At 32.1% G+C, this 18378-nt stretch overlaps 1 protein-coding gene and 1 pseudogene across 1 annotated transcript in view; one reads left to right on the forward strand and one right to left on the reverse strand.

Annotated features, from left to right (window-relative positions):
* Positions 1–700: 700 nt before the first annotated feature.
* LOC134723254 (RWD domain-containing protein 2B-like) lies at positions 701–1742 on the reverse strand (annotated as a pseudogene).
* A 1360-nt stretch (positions 1743–3102) lies between these two features.
* The window catches only part of LOC134723255 (uncharacterized), a 143813-nt gene continuing 128537 nt past the window's right edge, over positions 3103–18378 (forward strand). The window contains exon 1 of the mRNA XM_063586876.1: positions 3103–3201. The gene's annotated coding sequence lies outside the window, so the exon portion shown is untranslated. The remainder of the gene's footprint in view (positions 3202–18378) is intronic.

The raw sequence follows: 18378 nt of genomic DNA on the forward strand, positions 1-18378 counted from the left end.
GCGACAAACTGAAAACATTTTTTTTTTTCAATTTTAGCATTACATATAGTGGCAGCTGAGGGTGAAACAAACAATTTTTTTTTCTCAGGGTCATAAACAATTTTTTTTTCCTGGAAACAAATTTTGTCCAAAAAAAACATAGCCCCCCCCCCCCCCCCCCCCCCCGAAAATCAAATGGTTATAACATGAATTTTCTTAATTATTTGGTAAAACAATCCTGATTTAAAAATAGGGGCCAGCACAAATTCATCTATGTTATTGAGTTCTATGGTTTATTTCCTTTCGAATGATATGCATAACGTTCTTTTTTTTATGGTCGGGTTGTTGTCTCTTTGACACATTCCCTTATTCCATTCTCAATTTTATTAAATATTTTCTTTTAAAAAAATAGTTTAGACCCCGACCATCTTTAAATCATTGAAAGTTGGCAACGACATTTCTTTTATAGCAGACTATGCGGTATGGGCTTTGCTTTTGAAGGCCGTACAGTGACCTATAGTTATTAATTTCTGTGTCATTTTGGTCTCTTGTAGAGAGTTGTCTCATTGGCAACCATTCCACATCTTCTTTTTATATATTTCAATCATTTAACAAGACATCAAATTATTATTTTGTGTTATTGTTGCATCTATAATTCTTCGCAAAAATTAAAAATTGTTTTTTTGTTTTTTTTTTAACTAAACCTAAATTTATTAACCTTGAAATCTATTTACAGAATGATAAAAAAGAAAAAAAATCACTTAAAAGAATGATTCAGGTAACTGATGAAGAAGTCCCTTTCCCATCAACACCAAAATAACAACTAAATATATGTCCACAACTATGTTCATTTAAAAAATCACAAAATAAACCCATATCCATACGATATTCACGTCCTCTTGCAGCACGCACTTCAAAAACTTTTTCTTCAAATCTATCAAATTTATGAAATTCATTAATATTTTTCTTCCCAATTGCGTTATCTTCTCTTTCACGTATAACAATCTTTTTCCAAGCAAGCGCCCTTAATCTTGCCCAATAATCATCAACATTTTGACTATTTCCCTCAACACAAATTATTCCTGGTTTTCCTGGTAGACTAAAACCAGTGAGTTTCATTTCGTGAGCCCAGTCTACAATGTCTCTACGTTTAAATTTACTAAATAAGTGATGACTATAAATCCAAAGTCTTGAGAATGTTTTATCATATTCAATATCTTTCATTTAGTTTTTGTTGCTGGTTGTTTGTTTAAGTATTTTACAAAATTTTCTTGTATCCATTCTATGACAGAGAACATGCAGATTTCGCCTCGATCGACTCCCAAAATATACTGCTGTAAATCCTCGTTTAATTGACTATGGCTGTTCCTATCTATCTGCTCACAACGGGTGAAGACGCATGGAGCAACGTTAGGATATTCATGTGGATAAAGGCAGACAACTTCAATAGTCACCTTCTGAATTCCTGGTGTTATTTTCAGTGTAAACCCTATCCTGTTCTGTAGATAGTCATATGCTAATTTGCCATCGAGATACTGTCTTATCTCTGCCATAACTGCAGGGTCGTCTAACCTCAGTTCCTCACTGTTTGGGAACATACTCTGTAACATCTCAATCTCCGATACCTGGAGCTCTAACATCTCTGGAATGTTGACCTGGGTCTCCTCTACCTCAGGGTCATTAAATTCTTCCATTTTTTATTGTGAAATTCGAATCAAGAATAATTAAACAAAACTAAACTTTGAGTAACTTGTTTTTTTTGTTTGTTGACAATCTAGAGGAGCTCCGTCAATTAGAAATTGTTCATGTATTTAAAATTTTGTTCAAAGTCAATGGAATTTTCTATTTGCACCGCCTTAAAAAAAAAAAAAACATATAAAAAAGCAACTTCGAAAATATCTGTACTTTAAGCGGCATTTCACATGAGTAGAATATAAGGTCAACGTTTTAAACTTTCCGTGGAACAACGTCAAAATCGTCGTTTTATTAGGAACGTCGTGTAACGCAAAGTGGCACCAATACCGTGCGTAACGTCTGTATATTATTTTGAAATTGATTTGATTTGGTGGTGATAACTTATATTAAATGAAATGGTTGGCATATAGTAGATTAACTTTTCGATTCTTCAGTGAAAATGTCTTGAACATCCTTCCTGTTACTGCATGGTGATGGTTATGCTGTTACTTTTTATCAGGTAACATGACAGAACGTAACAGAAAGGAATTACGCGATAGTTTTTGTCCTTTTATCACATTAAATCAGAGACATATAATACAAGTCCCTGGTTATAATATAAAAAGACAAATGAGGGGCAAGTTTATTATATAGTATATCATATATGTGAGGATCGGACACCTGTTTAATTAATTTGGACTCGATATTATTTAAATGATTTAGTTTTCAAAAAATACACAGGGGACAAATGATTTTAGGGGGGGGGGGGGTTGAACATTTAAATTAAAATGTTTTATTGGAAGAATATAAGAATAAGTGTTTAATTGGCAAGAGTTGGTGCATTTATATAATTTAGTTTATACTAAAACTTATATACATACTAAAACTTAAAATTTTCAAAAAAGATGGTTGAACTTAAAAAAAAATGCTGGTGAAGTGGACATGGAAATTAGACTTTTTCAGATATTGCCTCGTATAAGTTCGAGAACAGAAACCAATTTTTGGGATGTACGTAAGTACGGTGCAGACGGCCGTTATGTTATTTAATTTTCCGTTCAGGTCCGAGTTTTCACACCGGCACCCCAACGATATTTTTCATATCATTTTTTTTTTCGAATTTTATCATTATACTGAACTTTTAGTTTCACTAAATCTTAAGTTGATAGATAACCATTCAATCGTGCATTCAATATTAGAAAAGTAAACTAATTGAAGTTAGAATTAGTCCGACCATAGAAGGTCCCGCTTCAGGTCTTTTCACTTCTCCCTTCAGGTCTAACTTTTGGCATCAAAATTTTGTTTTTAATTTGAATTAAATGAAATATGGATATTAAAAATTAATAAAATTCCAACTTGAAGAAGTTCCATCCAACAATAAAAAAGTTATTGCATTTGAATAATTTTAGTCGTATTTTTCCAGGTCTTTTTAGGTCAGGTCCACTTTCAGGTCTTTAGTGTAACCCTGAATATTTAGACATAGTGAACTTTTGGGGTTTCCCCCAGTAACTGTGGATATAAGACCGCGTCACCAAAACACTGAGCTATTAGGTATTATTACTTTCTTTTTCACAAAAATTAATTGGTAGCGGATACATATATTGTACGTTAGTTAATCTCTCCTTCTTTCGGTAAAGAATTGTCCTCACATTCACATTAACCATGATTATTTAAACGTCTACCGTATTTTTTTTAGCCATTTTTTTTCGATTTGTAAGTTTGAATGTGCATTGCTTCTTCGACTCTCTTTACACACTCGATGTGGGGGTGACAATAGCAATGTGGCGAAACGCAAATGTCAACAACAGTGCTGAATAATGATGTTCTTTTCTGTCTACACCACATAACGAATCCAGGTCCGTTCGCGCCCATTCACGTTCGCACCCACTCGTGTTCGCCCCCTTTCACTTTCGCACTCTACATGTTCGCGCCCAATTTTAATAGACCACTTTCGAGTTCATCCGTCACCGGCAAAAACTCGTCAATTATGCACGCCTTTATGACGTCATTTACCAGATATAGGGGCTCGCCTGTATCCCTGCACTATTTACGTTCATCAAGCGTCTTAGTGATCGTCTTTGTGCAGGATAAACTAGAAATAATGGTTGCTCTGTAGGTACTTACTGACAATTCCCTAATGACAGCAGTGTTGATTGTCAATTTTGAGAAATCAATTTGCCGAATAATTCGTATAATATAGAATTATAGTTTTCCAACCACTCGCTCAACATTGGAAGGAAGTGACGACGCCCCTAAACGCACAAATGACGGTGATAAAGGCGCGTATAATTGAGGAGTTTTTTTCCGGTGACGGATGAACTCGAAAGTGGTCTATTGGTTTTGTGTTTAATGACTATAGCTTTGTAATCAAGTTTTGGCAAGTGTATTCTTATATTTGTTGTCATTGTCTCAAAATAAAGTGAGACAGCATTTTGTTTTGGATAGTGTACAAAAATGGTGTATTGTAAAAAAAATAATCCTTTCTAAATAAAGTGGGATTCTGTCAACGTTTAACCCCATATCATGTTTTGGTTAGTGAATTGCTATAACTTTGTTTCATTGACTTGTTTCAAAATAAAGTGAGATTTTGACTACGTTTTTTTTGTGTGTTGAATAAATTTTTTCATGTTTTGATTATAATCTCGGTTATAATAGTGTATTGCTATATTTTGTTGTTTCAGATCAAAGGGACCAAGCTGTTAAAAGCAATTATCTTTTGTGTTTTTCATTTAAAACCTTGTATGTTTTACTTACACCAAAGCAATTTATAACAGCAATCATGATTTTCCAATTATTCAACTGGAATTTGAATTAAAATATGGCGCGAACGTGTAGAGTGCGAACGTTACGGACCTTGGGTGTGAACATGAGGGTGCAAACGTGTAGGGTGCGAAAGTGTATTGGGCGCGAATGAACCTGATACCCCACATAACCATGCCAAAAAAAATGATTTTAAATTATTGAAGCTACTTTTCTCCAAATATCTAGACCGAATTATCTGTCGTTCAAAAGCTTTTTTTTTTGGTCACAAAGGCACCAACAAAAAAAAGCTTTTGAACAACTGATATTCGGTCTACCTAATATCTTTCTATGAGTGATTAACTGATTTCATGGCTACATGAAATGAATAATGGAAATACCAATTTGGCAATCCTTTTGGATTTTAAAAAGCTTTTGATGTTGTTGATCATAAAATTCTATGCAAAAAACTTCAAATTTATGGCTTCCATGAACATGATGAAGATACTGTTAAATTTTTTAAATCATATTTGAGTGAAAGAACACAGCAAGTCCATGTACAGTCATGGGACAAAAGTGGGTTCTCACTCCGAAAATGTCCTATTATTTCAACTAAAATCGACATTTTTCCAAAAAAATATTACCAAGTAACTGTATGAGCGATTTTTGGGATACAATGTCTTTCAAGCAATCTGTAGACTTAGCCGGTGGCTCAGAGCATTTACCTCACGTCAGTTGTTTTATTGTAAACATTAAGAAACATCTCAGATTTTTGGAAAATGACGCAGTCATTGTTCCATTACTGCCGACCTGAACTTCATTGCATTTCTCTGCCTTCCGCACTTGGTTTCGTATTTACTATTTTCCATACAAACTGGAATCTGCTTGTGTTATCATTATGCATGATCATTGTGTAGTAATCAGCCAGGAACCAGTTTACACTCGGTTTCATATTTACTATTTTACAAACTAACTGGTTTCTGTTTGTATTCCACTACACTCGAACAAAGTGTTGTAGTTTGACGGGAACCAGTTTAGAATTTGTAAACTACAAAACGTAATCGGTTATTGTTCATTCCGTTTTAGTGTTTCATACCGACTTAAATGGTTTGAATAAGCTTAAGACCCTTCAAACATTAATGTGATAGGTATATTAAAGACTGTTTTACAAAAGGATTGAACTGTTTTACTTTCAAAGTCGTACTATAGTGATATCTGTCATGTACGGATTTCCACTCTCACCGGTTAATTTCTTCTTTTACATGTGCTTTTGAAACTTCCTGTGTAAACATCGCAAGTTTTAAAAAAAAATTATGAGTGAATTAAACTTATTTTAACAATCATGAAGCGTTCCAGAATCATTTTAAAGCAGCTTCTTCTTCTCTTTGATGATGGAAAATAGGTTTTCTCAAGAAATTACTGCGAACGATCGCAGAGGAATTGAAACGTACAAGTCAAGTCGGCATCTGGTTAAATTGGCATCTAGTCAAATCGGCACCTATTTGACGTCAATTCGGCATCCTATAATATTTGTTATAATATTTTCTATTCAATTAATTAATTACTGTTACCAAGTACATAGTGAATATGTTGTTGTGTATTTAGGTAAACAACGAAACGAAAGTGAATATGTTGTTGTGTATAAAGGTAAACAACAAAGCCCTTACCAAAGCTGTTGTTTTAACAATTGTACAATTATTAAAATAAAATGGAAAACTATGAGTCCCTTTCAATAAATCAAAATTTCATGCCAAATAATTAACAAATTTAAGGTGTTTTTTCAGTAAAGTTTAAACAGCATTAACCCAACAATCCTGTAAAATGCTCAACTGGTTAAAATAATGCAGAAAAATATCCAATATCTCATTTATTAGTCCAAATAATTATGACGTCTGGCAAGGCTATTTTATTTTTTTTCTGGAATGCCTTCGTTCGTAGGAAGGCGTCCCAGAAAAAAATTAACATAGCCTTGCGGTCATATAGGAAGGTGTTCCAGAATAAAATTTAAAAAGCCATGCCAGACGTAATAATTATTTGGACTGCTCATATATATCATTAAAAATACACCAAAAAAGTCATTTAGTTCAGAAAAATAAATATATACAAAATGTACATGAACAACCAAAAATGTGAAAGTTAGCTATAGTATTTAACTCTTTTTGCTTAAATACTGAAAAAATTCTGGCAACCCCTTTCTTATTTTTACTCTTTTTGCTTAAAATACTGTTAAAAATATATATTTAACATCGGTGACGAATTGAATAAATCAGGTGTCGATTTTAACCAGGTGCTGATTTGTCCAGGTGCCAATTTAACTAGGTGCCGGTTTGACTAGAATTCTTTGACAAATGTTTGAAATTATCTAAGTTTCATTAGTAGTGCGGTGACAGAAGTATAAAAAGTCGTCTAGATCCTGAGTTTAATCTCCCCAAATAACACACGGCTAAAAATGGTCTTAACTTAAAGACAAATATGTCTTCTTTAGTTTTTGCCCTGTCATCAGATTATCGTACGGTCACATTTTTCTAAAAAGTCGTTTTAATGACTAGTAGTATATTGGAGAGTTTCAACCCCCCTTTTTCAAAATGAAAAATTGTGTATGTTTGCTTACATTAAACTGAAATAGTTTTTCCTGAAACTATTTTCATATATCGAAATATTCTATTTAGTATTTCATTTTCTTATAATCTATAAAATTTGCGAAGTTTGGACTGTTAAAAATTGAGTTAATTTTAATTGCAAATTCAGACAAACTTTAGTTTCTTCTTCATAGTAGTAATAAAAATTATCCAATAATATTTTTAGCATATAGTATTCCATAAAACTAATCAGTGATAAAAATTTCGGAGCCAAAATATGAAAAAACCTTAAGAAATCAATGGAAAAAGAATGAAATGAAAAACTTCAATTTCAACACGGAACTTAATCACTTGCCTTCCGTCACATTTTGTGTATTAGTCAATAATTTGCTCTCAACTGATATATGATATTAAAAAAATGTACTACCTTTTCGCTATTATATACACATATTTACACTGATATATGCTACATTCTTTGTTTGTATGTGTTTATATTCTATGTTTATTTTGGTTATAAAACATTAAATATACTTTGTCAGAAAAGTCTAATTGTAAAATCAAAATAATTGACGGATAGTTTCAGTAAATATTCCGTGATATGTCAAGTCCATTGCAACTTGCTCCATTTAGTCCAAAGAAAAGACAAAAGTTGTTTAATTTTATGCAGTGCTTCATATGCAAAGAAAAGAAAAAATGGACTGAAATTTTGAGTCAATTTACCAGTATAGGAAAGTCGATTTTTGTATCTGCATTGAATAAAAGTTTAGATGAGGTGTCAGATGTTTTCACCAAGTCTGCTAGATGTTTCATGCGAAAAGCTGTTAATTTACAGAAGTCCGTGCAGGCTGTTTATCATTGTTCATGCTACAAAAGTTACACAAGTAAGCATACTTGTTCCCCCTTTTAGAGCGAGGAAGCCTCTAATCTGATATTTAATGACGACATACAATTATCGGACTGTTGTCCCTCAGTTTCGGGTAATACATGTGTACGCGTTCTAGAATGCAGTCGTTCAACTGGAGCGCTTGTATTTTTGTTGCAACTAAACATTTCAGAAAGATCAAAAACTACTCAAGTTTGAATCAGATGAGCGTATTAAGAATGTTTTAACCGTATCAGATAAAGTTAAAGTTGAAATAGTTTCCCGTCCATCTTTTAAATATCAAGCACTCTGTCATTTTGGTTGCATTACAAATTATTTGCTAAAAACAAAACAAAAAGCAGATATCTCAGATCACGATACTGCTTTTACTAATTTTATTTTGGCTATTGACAACGATGTAGTGGTCATTCCTCATGACACCATTACTAGATAAATATACTACTTAGTAGTATAGATCTTTTATTCCAGCTGATTCTAATTTAAAATATTCTACTTGTAAAATGCAGTCTAAACTCATTGATTTCTATAGAAATTCAGTTGTCAAACAACTTCAACAAGTTCAAGGCAAATATAACAATATTTTGTAGCAAAATTACTATTTGAGATGCCATATCAGCTGCTAGTCAATTGAAAACTGAACTCAAAATTTTAATGTCAAATGTATTAGACACAAATAACGGACAGACATGTCATTCTGCTGCAAGTATACAATAGAAAAGATATCTCTACAAACTCTACAGAAGAATACCCAACTTCGGAAGAACTGTCTCTTTCTTCTTCAAATCAGTCAATGCCTTAGTCTTTACTGCAATTCATTTTATGGTAACTCGATGAAACTGCATAGCAAAGACTGTTCTCAGGAAATGGCATCACAGAAATTGCGTAATTGCTAAGCAATTGTTGCGTCAACCGTTTGTGTGGCCATTTTTTTTACTCCTTTTCATTTAGGATTGGCTTTACAAATGTACCATGAGTTTGGTTCGAAACACCTTGTTATAATATAGAATGCTAATGGGTTTTATGCTTCTTAAAGTAGAGTGCGACGCTATGTAATGTGTTGCCAACCATGAAATTGAGCGAAATCAAGATAGTGTGTACGTCTCGTACATAATGTTTCCCCATCATCTTTGCAGACAAGCATATGGATGTCATCTCAACCCCATTTTAGATCTCTGTTAAATCTTGGATGAATTGAAAGGGATGGTTTGAAGCTGGTATTTCTTTGGGAACAAATGTCCTCGGATTTCCTACAATACCTTGTCTGTTTTTGTAAAGAAAAACTCAAAATAACGTGTTGAACCTTTGATGTGCATACCTGTGGCCATGAGTGAAATGTATAGAAATATAAAAAAACATGTCTTGTGACGGTTGGTGAAAATGAAGATGATGGAGATAACGGTTGATTAGGTATAGAGCTTGTTGAACTGATACACACGGTCCCAGCCCCCGGGTTTGGGGAGTGTTGGCGTGCCCTTAAAAAATTCAAACCCCGCCACATTCTGTTTGTGTGTGTTTCACGTCATGAGACGGTAATGCAGTGTTTGTCGTATGTTTCTATATACTGTATATTTTTGTTTCTTTTTCATTTTGTACATTAATCAGGTCGAGAGATTTTTGTTTGTTTAATACAATATCATTTCGTGAATTGAAGACTATGCAGTATAAATTTTACTCATTGTTGAAGCCCGATCGGGACGTATTGGTATTTTATTTCTCATTTGGAGGGTTGCCTCATTTGCAAACATATCACATCTTCTTATTTTATATGGAATACTTTTGAAGTTTGTGGTACGTTGCAAGGAAAAAAAGGGGGGATATAGGTACAAAACTTATAATGTAATATATATTAACCAGAGTAAAATATGCAACAACAGATAATACTATATGGAAGCAGTAATAATTGTGAAAAAAACCAAAAGCAACGAATAGTCTATAATAAAACCTGAAGTATCCGCAATTCAATTTGAGGTCATATTTGACTGAAGTGTTCTATTGCTTTGATTTGATACCTCACCCAATATGATAGTTTAAAAAATAATTTTAATTTATTGTCCTGCATGACACTTGATTTTTACCTGAAATTGAAATGTTTCAAAAGGTAAATATTAAAGGTGCTCTAAACATTTTATAGGTTGAAAACTTAATTTTTGAAGTTTTGTTTATAAAACGTCGTTTTATGATTTTTTTTGATAAAATAAATCTTAATGATTAAGGTTTATGAACAATAACAAACATTTATAAAGCCAAAACAGTATCGTTTGTATTTATGAAGAGTTTAGAAATAGAAAAAAATGTCAAAATTGAAACCCTCCCAAATTTTCACAGATTTCCACATATGACCTTTGACCTCAATTTAAAAAAATTGTGACCGTTCTAAGTCCTGACGACAGGCATATTATTATAGTACACGATTTCCTCTTCTCAATGATATATTATATACAATGTAGGTGTGTGTTCGGTGGGGAGATTAAATTAAAAAAAATCTACCTTCAGTCACCGCACTATAGACCATTGATAACAGTAACAAAAAGATTATTTTCTTAATATTTTGTGGGAAAAGGGGGTTCAGACTATGTGGTATCAGGTCTGTTTGCGCCCAATACATTTCGCACCCTACACGTTCGCACATTCGCACCCAAGGTCCGTTCACACTCTTCTCATTCGCGCCCAATTTTAATTCAAATTCAAGTTGAATAATAGGAAAATCATGGTTGTTTTTTAAATTACTTTGGTGTAAATACTGAATGTATTTATAGCTTGGTATGAGTAAAACATTGAAGATTTTAAAGGAAAAACACAAAAGATAATTGTTTTTAACAGCTTGGTCCCTTTGATCTGAAACAACGAAACAATAAAACATAGAAACCAAAATATAGCAATCCACTGACTAATATAACCAAAACATGATAAAATTTATTCAACACACAGAAAAAAACATAGTCAGAATCTCACTTCATTTTGAAACAATCTATGAAACAAAAGTTATAGCAATACACTTACCAAAACATGATTGAGAGTTATTCAACACAAAATAAAACGTTGACAAAATTCCACTTTATTTAGAAAGGATTATTATTATTTTTAACAATACGCTACCCAAAACATGATTAAGATTTATTCAACAAAAAAACAAAATGCTGTGTCACTTTATTTTGAGACAATGACGACAATTATACTTATAAGAAAACACTTGCTTACAGAGTTATTAAACACAAAACCAATTAAGATTGGGTGCGAACATTTAGGGTGTGAAAGTGAAAGGGGGTGAACATGAGTGGGCGCAAACGTGAATGGAAGCGAATGGACCCGGATTCAGACTATGTACCAGTGAGAAATATACAAGCCTTTCTACGGTATTTACATTGTATTTGTACAATTCAGGTAGTCTTGACCTTATTCATTTGTCTTAAAAAAACAGCCAGTTGTCACCTTCACTTCACACACACACACACACATATACTAATATCAGTTATATGCTTACGATACATGTTGCATTGTTAAACTAATTCCGGTATGTGAAAATCAAGACTTGCATAAAAGCTATCCCAATATTAGAGACAGTGGTGTCATTTTTCTTCAGAGCTTTCAGCTCTTTGATTATGATTGTCTTGCTTTAAAAGGTAAAAACAAACAAAGGGATTGAACTTAAACAAATTTCCTAATGTTCTTTTCATAATCTTCATCATTGATAATTCCCTTGACTAAAATGCTTGTTTTTAATAACACGGAAAATCAGAATTAAGCAGTATTTATATATAGTGTATTTATAAATTTAGAAACATGTCAGAGGGAATTCCCATTTTTGGTAAAATGCGAGAGTTCTCTGAATTCCGATCAATCTATTTCTGTCATATAAGAACTTCCGTGAATTCTGAAATCGAGTATTTATAGCTCTTTCTGTCAATAAACGTCGTATTATATTAAAAATGATCGCAGTTTAAACTGATAAATGTGTACGGAAAGTAGTCATGATCACTGACCCAAAGGAAATTAAATATTTAAACTTTAAAGAGTTAGGAATGGGGTGCCTCCTAGAAATAACGTAAAAAAATATGTGATAAGATAATGTATGAGGTGAAATACCTTCTCTCACTCTGAGTCTGAGTGACAGCTGTGGAATGTAAACTTGGAATTGATAGCAAAAATTGAGTACAAAAATAAAACACAATAGGTCTAATTGCATTAATTGTTCATACACTTTTATCCGGGATTGGCTATTTTGTAACTATTTTACATGTGCAGTTGAATTAGTTTTAAAAATAATATTATCCAGCTACATATACATGTATACATGTTTCAATGAAACAACGACAATCGTATCCCTCAGAGCAATCTGCTCTTTGATTATAAAATAGACACCAAAAGATGTAGAAATGTTTTATTGTTTATTTGCCAAATTGGTTATAGTTTTCTTGAGTTTCGTTTTCATCGTCTGATGAGTTAAACACAAATTTATGCAAATTTTTACGATTTAAATTTGGTTAGAATGATAGCAAACTTTTCAAGAAATATATTTCTGTGTGTTCATCTCGTCAGAAAATTAAAATGAGCATGAATAATATCAAAACCAAATAAACAATAAACCTCCAGACATTTCTACATCTTTTGGTATCTATATTATGAAAATCACTCGTACAGTCATGACAGTTACTTTGTAATAATTTTTTGAAAAATATTGATTTTAGTTGAAATGATAGGACTTTTTTTTTACTGGGAACTCACTTTTGTCCAATGACTGTAAATAATCAGTTTTCTGATAAAAAGTTTATAAATTTTGGTGTTCCACAGGGCTCAATATTTGGTCCCATTTTGTTTGTTTTGTTCATAAATGACCTTCCATTACACATCAAAAACTGCCATACAGACTTGAATGCTGATGACAACTATGCCTAAATCAGGAAAGACTTTTGCTGATATGCAATTAAAAGTACAAGATGATCTCCAATGTGTTGAAAAATGGTGTCATGAAAATAACATGTTCATAAATTCGGATAAGACAAAATGCATGGTTATAGTTACAAGACAAAGGCTGCGTTTAAATCAAGCAGACCCAGTTCTAACTATTGAATTTGAGAATAGTATTCTTCAAAAATCATCAATTGAAAAACTTTTAGGTGTAAGAATTGACTCTAATCTGTCCTGGACAGGCCATATTAATTACTTATGTTCATCTATATCATTTAGACTTTATCATGTTTAATTATTTATTTTCTAAAATCAAGAAATTTCTAAATACTAATATAAGAAAATTATCTTATAATGGTTATACTCTCCCACTGATGGATTATTGTTGTATTAATTGGAGTGGTTGTGCTAAAAATGAGCTAGCCAGAATAATAAAATTGCAGAAAAGGGCTGCAAGACTTATTTTAGATGCTGATCCACTTTCATCATCAGCTCCACTGTTTCAACAGCTTGAATGGAAGACAGTCATGACAGTAGAGAACAGAATCTCATACCACAAATCTGTTTTGATCAGAAATTCCTTAAGAATGAAGCCCCTGTATATCTCTGACACTGAAAAATTTAAAGAAATGTCAGAAATAAACCATTATTGTTTGAGAAATGCCTGTTGCAAAAAATTTACAAGTTCCAAAAGCCAAAACAGAGCTGAATAAGAAATCTTTTATATATATTCAGAATCTATTTTATGAATTACTTACCAATATCCCTGAAAAAATCAACCTCAAGTACAAGCTCTGAGATTCAAAAAAGATTTAAAAAATTACTTGTTGGAAAATTAAGAAGCTGTGCGATTTTATATGCATAATAATTTTCTCACACTTACTCAAACTTATGATATTGTTGATGGCAATACTATATGATATTGTAACTTTTACCTGTTTTGAAAATTTTATATTTCATAACAATTTTTTATTGCATTATTCATGTATGTGTGTTTAGTATTTTTGTAATTGTTTGTTATGTCATTGTATTTCATGAGGGCCTCAGGAAAGATTAGCTTTATAACTAACTATGTAACCCTCTTTAAATAAAGAATTATTATTATATTATTATTATTTATACTAAACAATTTATTTACAGGTATGTGTGGCGCAATTTCATTTCATTTATTGGCACAAATTGATTCTGCCTGCAATTTGGACGAAAATATTTCAAATCAATTTTGTCCCTGTGACTTAAATTTTGAATGCATGAAATACTATAAATCAGCGTTTTGCATTTGCACCGATCTGCATTTCATTTGCGCCTATTTCTCTTTCATTTGCACCCATTTTCTTTTTCATTTGCGCAGGTAAATTAGAGGTAAATTTAAAGCTGAATAGATATAAGAAGAGGTGGTATTAGTGCCAACTCTTATTTTTTCATATATCATTAAAGACCTCTCCCGTTAGAGTACGACAGTTGAACAAATATAATGAGTTATCAATCATAACATCTATATAACTGTTTTGAACTTTAAAAGGTATTGAGAAAATTTCAATTTCATGTGATGAATGATGATTTTTATACGACCGCAAATTTTGAAAAAAATTTCGTCGTATATTGCTATCACGTTGGCGTCGTCGTCTGCGTCATCGTCTGCGTCGTCGTCTTCGTCGTCGTCGTCCGAATACTTTTAGTTTTCGCACTCTAACTTTAGTAAAAGTGAAAAGAAATCAATGAAATTTTAACACAAGGTTTATGACCATAAAAGGAAGGTTGGTATTGATTTTGGGAGTTTTGGTCCCAACATTTTAGGAATTAGGGGCCAAAAAGGGCCCAAATAAGCATTTTCTTGGTTTTCGCACTATAACTTTAGTTTAAGTATATAGAAATCAATGAAATTTAAACACAATGTTTATGACCACAAAAGGAAGATTGGTATTGATTTTGGGAGTTAAGGTCCCAACAGTTTAGGAATTAGGGTCCAAAAAGGGACCCAAATAAGCATTTTCTTGGTTTTCGCACCATAACATTAGTATAAGTATATAGAAATCTATGAAATTTAAACACAAGGTTTATGACCATTAAAGGAAGGTTGGTATTGATTTTGGGAGTTTTGGTCCCAACAGTTTAGGAAAAAGGGGCCCAAAGGGTCCAAAATTAAACTTTGTTTGATTTCATCAAAATTGAATAATTGGGGTTCTTTGATATGCCGAATCTAACTGTGTATGTAGATTCTTAACTTTTGGTCATGTTTTCAAATTGGTCTACATTAAGGTCCAAAGGGTCCAAAATAAAACTTAGTTTGATTTTGACAAAAAATGAATTGGTTGGGTTCTTTGATATGTTGAATCTAAAAATGTACTTAGATTCTTGATTATTGGCCCAGTTTTCAAGTTGGTCCAAATCTGGGTCCAAAATTAAACTTTATTTGATTTCATCAAAAATTGAATAAATGGGGTTCTTTGATATGCCAAATCTAACTGTGTATGTAGATTCTTCATTTTTGGTCCCGTTTTCAAATTGGCCTACATTAAGGTCCAAAGGGTCCAAAATTAAACTAAGTTTGATTTTAACAAAAATTAAATTCTTGGGCCTCTTTGATATGCTGAATATAAACATGTACTTAGATTTTTGTTTATGGGCCCAGTTTTCAAGTTGGTCCAAATCAGGATCTAAAATTATTATATTAAGTATTGTGTAATAGCAAGTCTTTTCAATTGCACAGTATTGTGCAATGGCAAGAAATATCTAATTTCACAATATTGTGAAATAGCAAATATTTTTTTAATTAGAGTTATCTTTCTTTGTCCAGAATAGTAAGCAAGAAATATCTTATTGCACATTATTGTGCAATAGCAAGATTTTTTTTTAATTGGAGTTATCTTTCTTTGTCCAGAATCAACCTAAATCTTTGTTATATACAATATACCGGTACAATGTATATTCACTTTTTACTACCAACTGATAAATTTAAATAATCTTTACCATTCAGTGATAACAAGCAGTTTTTTTTACATCTTAATATTTTATGATGTATTTAAATGAGTAGTTATTGTTGCAAACTCCATTAGAATATTTTAATTGAGATTAGTTTTAGAATAAGGGAAAGGGGGATGTGATTAAAAAATTGGGTTCAATTTTTCTCATTTGAAATTTCATAAATAAAAAGAAAATTTCTTCAAACATTTTTTTGAGAGGATTAATATTCAACAGCATAGTGAATTGCTCTAAGAGAAAACAAAAATTTTAAGTTCATTAGAACACATTCATTCTGTGTCAGAAACCTATGCTGTGTCAACTATTTAATCACAATCCAAATTTAGAGCTGAATCCAGCTTGAATGTTGTGTCCATACTTGCCCCAACCGTTCAGGGTTCAATCTCTGCGGTCGTATAAAGCTACGCCCTGCGGAGCATCTGGTTTACAATGATAGAGCATTGCTTTGAGTTAACCTCTTTTGATGTAATTTATCACACAAATTCCCAGAAATTGATTCAACCGCATTTAAGAAATTACTGCTGTTTGAAAGTGTATAAGCCACGTCTAGTTTTATGCAGTAAACTATCTGCTTAATGTTTCTCTATTTTGAAAATTTTAATGAAGTATAAAAGTCCTTCAGACCCTTGCATAAATTTGGCATAGATGGACATCTAGTTTGAAAATGTTGAAGGTTTTCTTCCTCAAGTTTGCATAGCAGATAAATTGGTTCTGTACTTCCTATATTAGATTTATCTTTAGTTGCTTGTAAAAGGTAGGTCTAAAATAGTATTCTAGTTTTTTTTTATAAATTGGATTTCTTTGTATTCCCTGGAATTTACATGTAAAAGTATTAAATTACATGTACATTTTTTTAACTTACCTGTAAATTCAATTTATAGGAGAAAATATAAATCGGCGCAAATGAAAAATTGAAATCGGCTCAAATGAAAGAATGAAAATTTTCAAAATCAGCGCAAATGTCATATGCCCCTATAAATCTACCTGCTTTCATGTTTCTGACAAGTTTATGACCCTCATGTAATTAACTTGTACAGATTGAATCTAGAACGCCGAAAATATTGAATCTGGATAATTCAGATTCAGATTCAATATTTTCTGCGTTTTATGTTTCCGCAAATTGGCATTACTTTTCTGGAAAAAGAAGATGACGTTTCCGGAAAAAAAGTTTACGTTTCCACAAATAAATATCTTACTTTTCTGGAAAAAAAGTAACTATTCCTGAAAAAATAAATTATTGCTTTCCCATATATAATTGAGGAATACCTGTTGATCGAAAGCAAAGCCATAATATAAAATAAATATAAAGTAAGTCAAAGGTCATCATAACATGCAAGTAAAATTCATCATTGAAACGTACATGTATGTTCAAAGTCAGCACTAATCAGAAATATCTTGATATGAGTTCATAAGTCAGTCCCTGCAGAATATTTGTAGCCAACATGCCATACAATTAAAGTCCACAGTGGTACATTTAGGAGATAACTGTATTGTATTTTAAGCTCCGATGGCATCAATTGGGGATTTGATGGTAGCAAATTAAGTTTACTGGCGACACGTTAGCAGAGACAGTAAACAGGTAGACGCGACCATCAAATTCCAAATTGATGCCTTCAGAGATTAAAATACAATATTGTTATCTCCAATCATTTATCTCCAGTCTAATGAAACTGGAAGAAAACAACATTAAAACATGTATTTGAAATCTGTCATATGCCGTCTGCGCTTGCGCGTACGTCACATAACATTTCAATTGATGCCGTAAGAAAGTGACGTTATCCAATCAAAGTGAACGTTATAAGCGTTGTTGCATTAGAATCACAAGTTTTGTATTTTGTTGAAGAAGGAAGTCCATCTTCTCCTTTTCACATTTCCAAACCGGTGCTTTTACAGTTAAAGTTTTTATCTTTATGTAAGATGTTGTTTGCAGTTTCAATAACACATTGATAAAAACAAAAATGTTAGGAAGGCTAGCATAAAACTGCTCGTTCAAGTGGGCATGAAAAGACTCGGCACTATTCGTGTTTTCGTAACAGCAGTATGCATTACACATTCAAAGTCATTATGAACTACCTTGGGCTGGAGAGTTATTCTTCGGGTAGTGCACACATCAATAAGCCGATCCAGTTATCATTTTTACATCCATGTATCGAATAAACTGAGTTGGAAGAAGAATTTCAGACATTTTAAATGTGCCACGCGCATCTATGAAAATATCAGTCATTTGTTTACATAGACATACATGTACCAAGTTGGTGAAACATGAAAGTATAAAGATTTCCTAATCAAAATCATTGACTAATTAAAAGTGAATATAAGTTTCAGTTTTGTTAGTGTTCAAATCTATTTGTCTTAATGTGTCGTGAATTTCTAATCTACATTTAGGTAATTTTGGAAACTGCTTCGCCTGTCTCTGTATAAGGGTATAGCAACATTTTTCAAGTCAATATATTAAATTCAAATATTATATTTATAATTAACCAGGTAAATTTCCGGAAAAGTAATAAATACAAATTGCGGAAACGTATACTTTAAATTTGCGGAAACGTAGCATTGGGACTTTGAAAAATTAGTGGATATGCAACATTGTGCAATACGCTCAATATTTTATTAGTCTCACCACTTGAAATACATATAATA

This window comes from Mytilus trossulus, chromosome 6 (assembly GCF_036588685.1).
Source record: "Mytilus trossulus isolate FHL-02 chromosome 6, PNRI_Mtr1.1.1.hap1, whole genome shotgun sequence".
NCBI lineage: Eukaryota > Metazoa > Mollusca > Bivalvia > Mytilida > Mytilidae > Mytilus > Mytilus trossulus.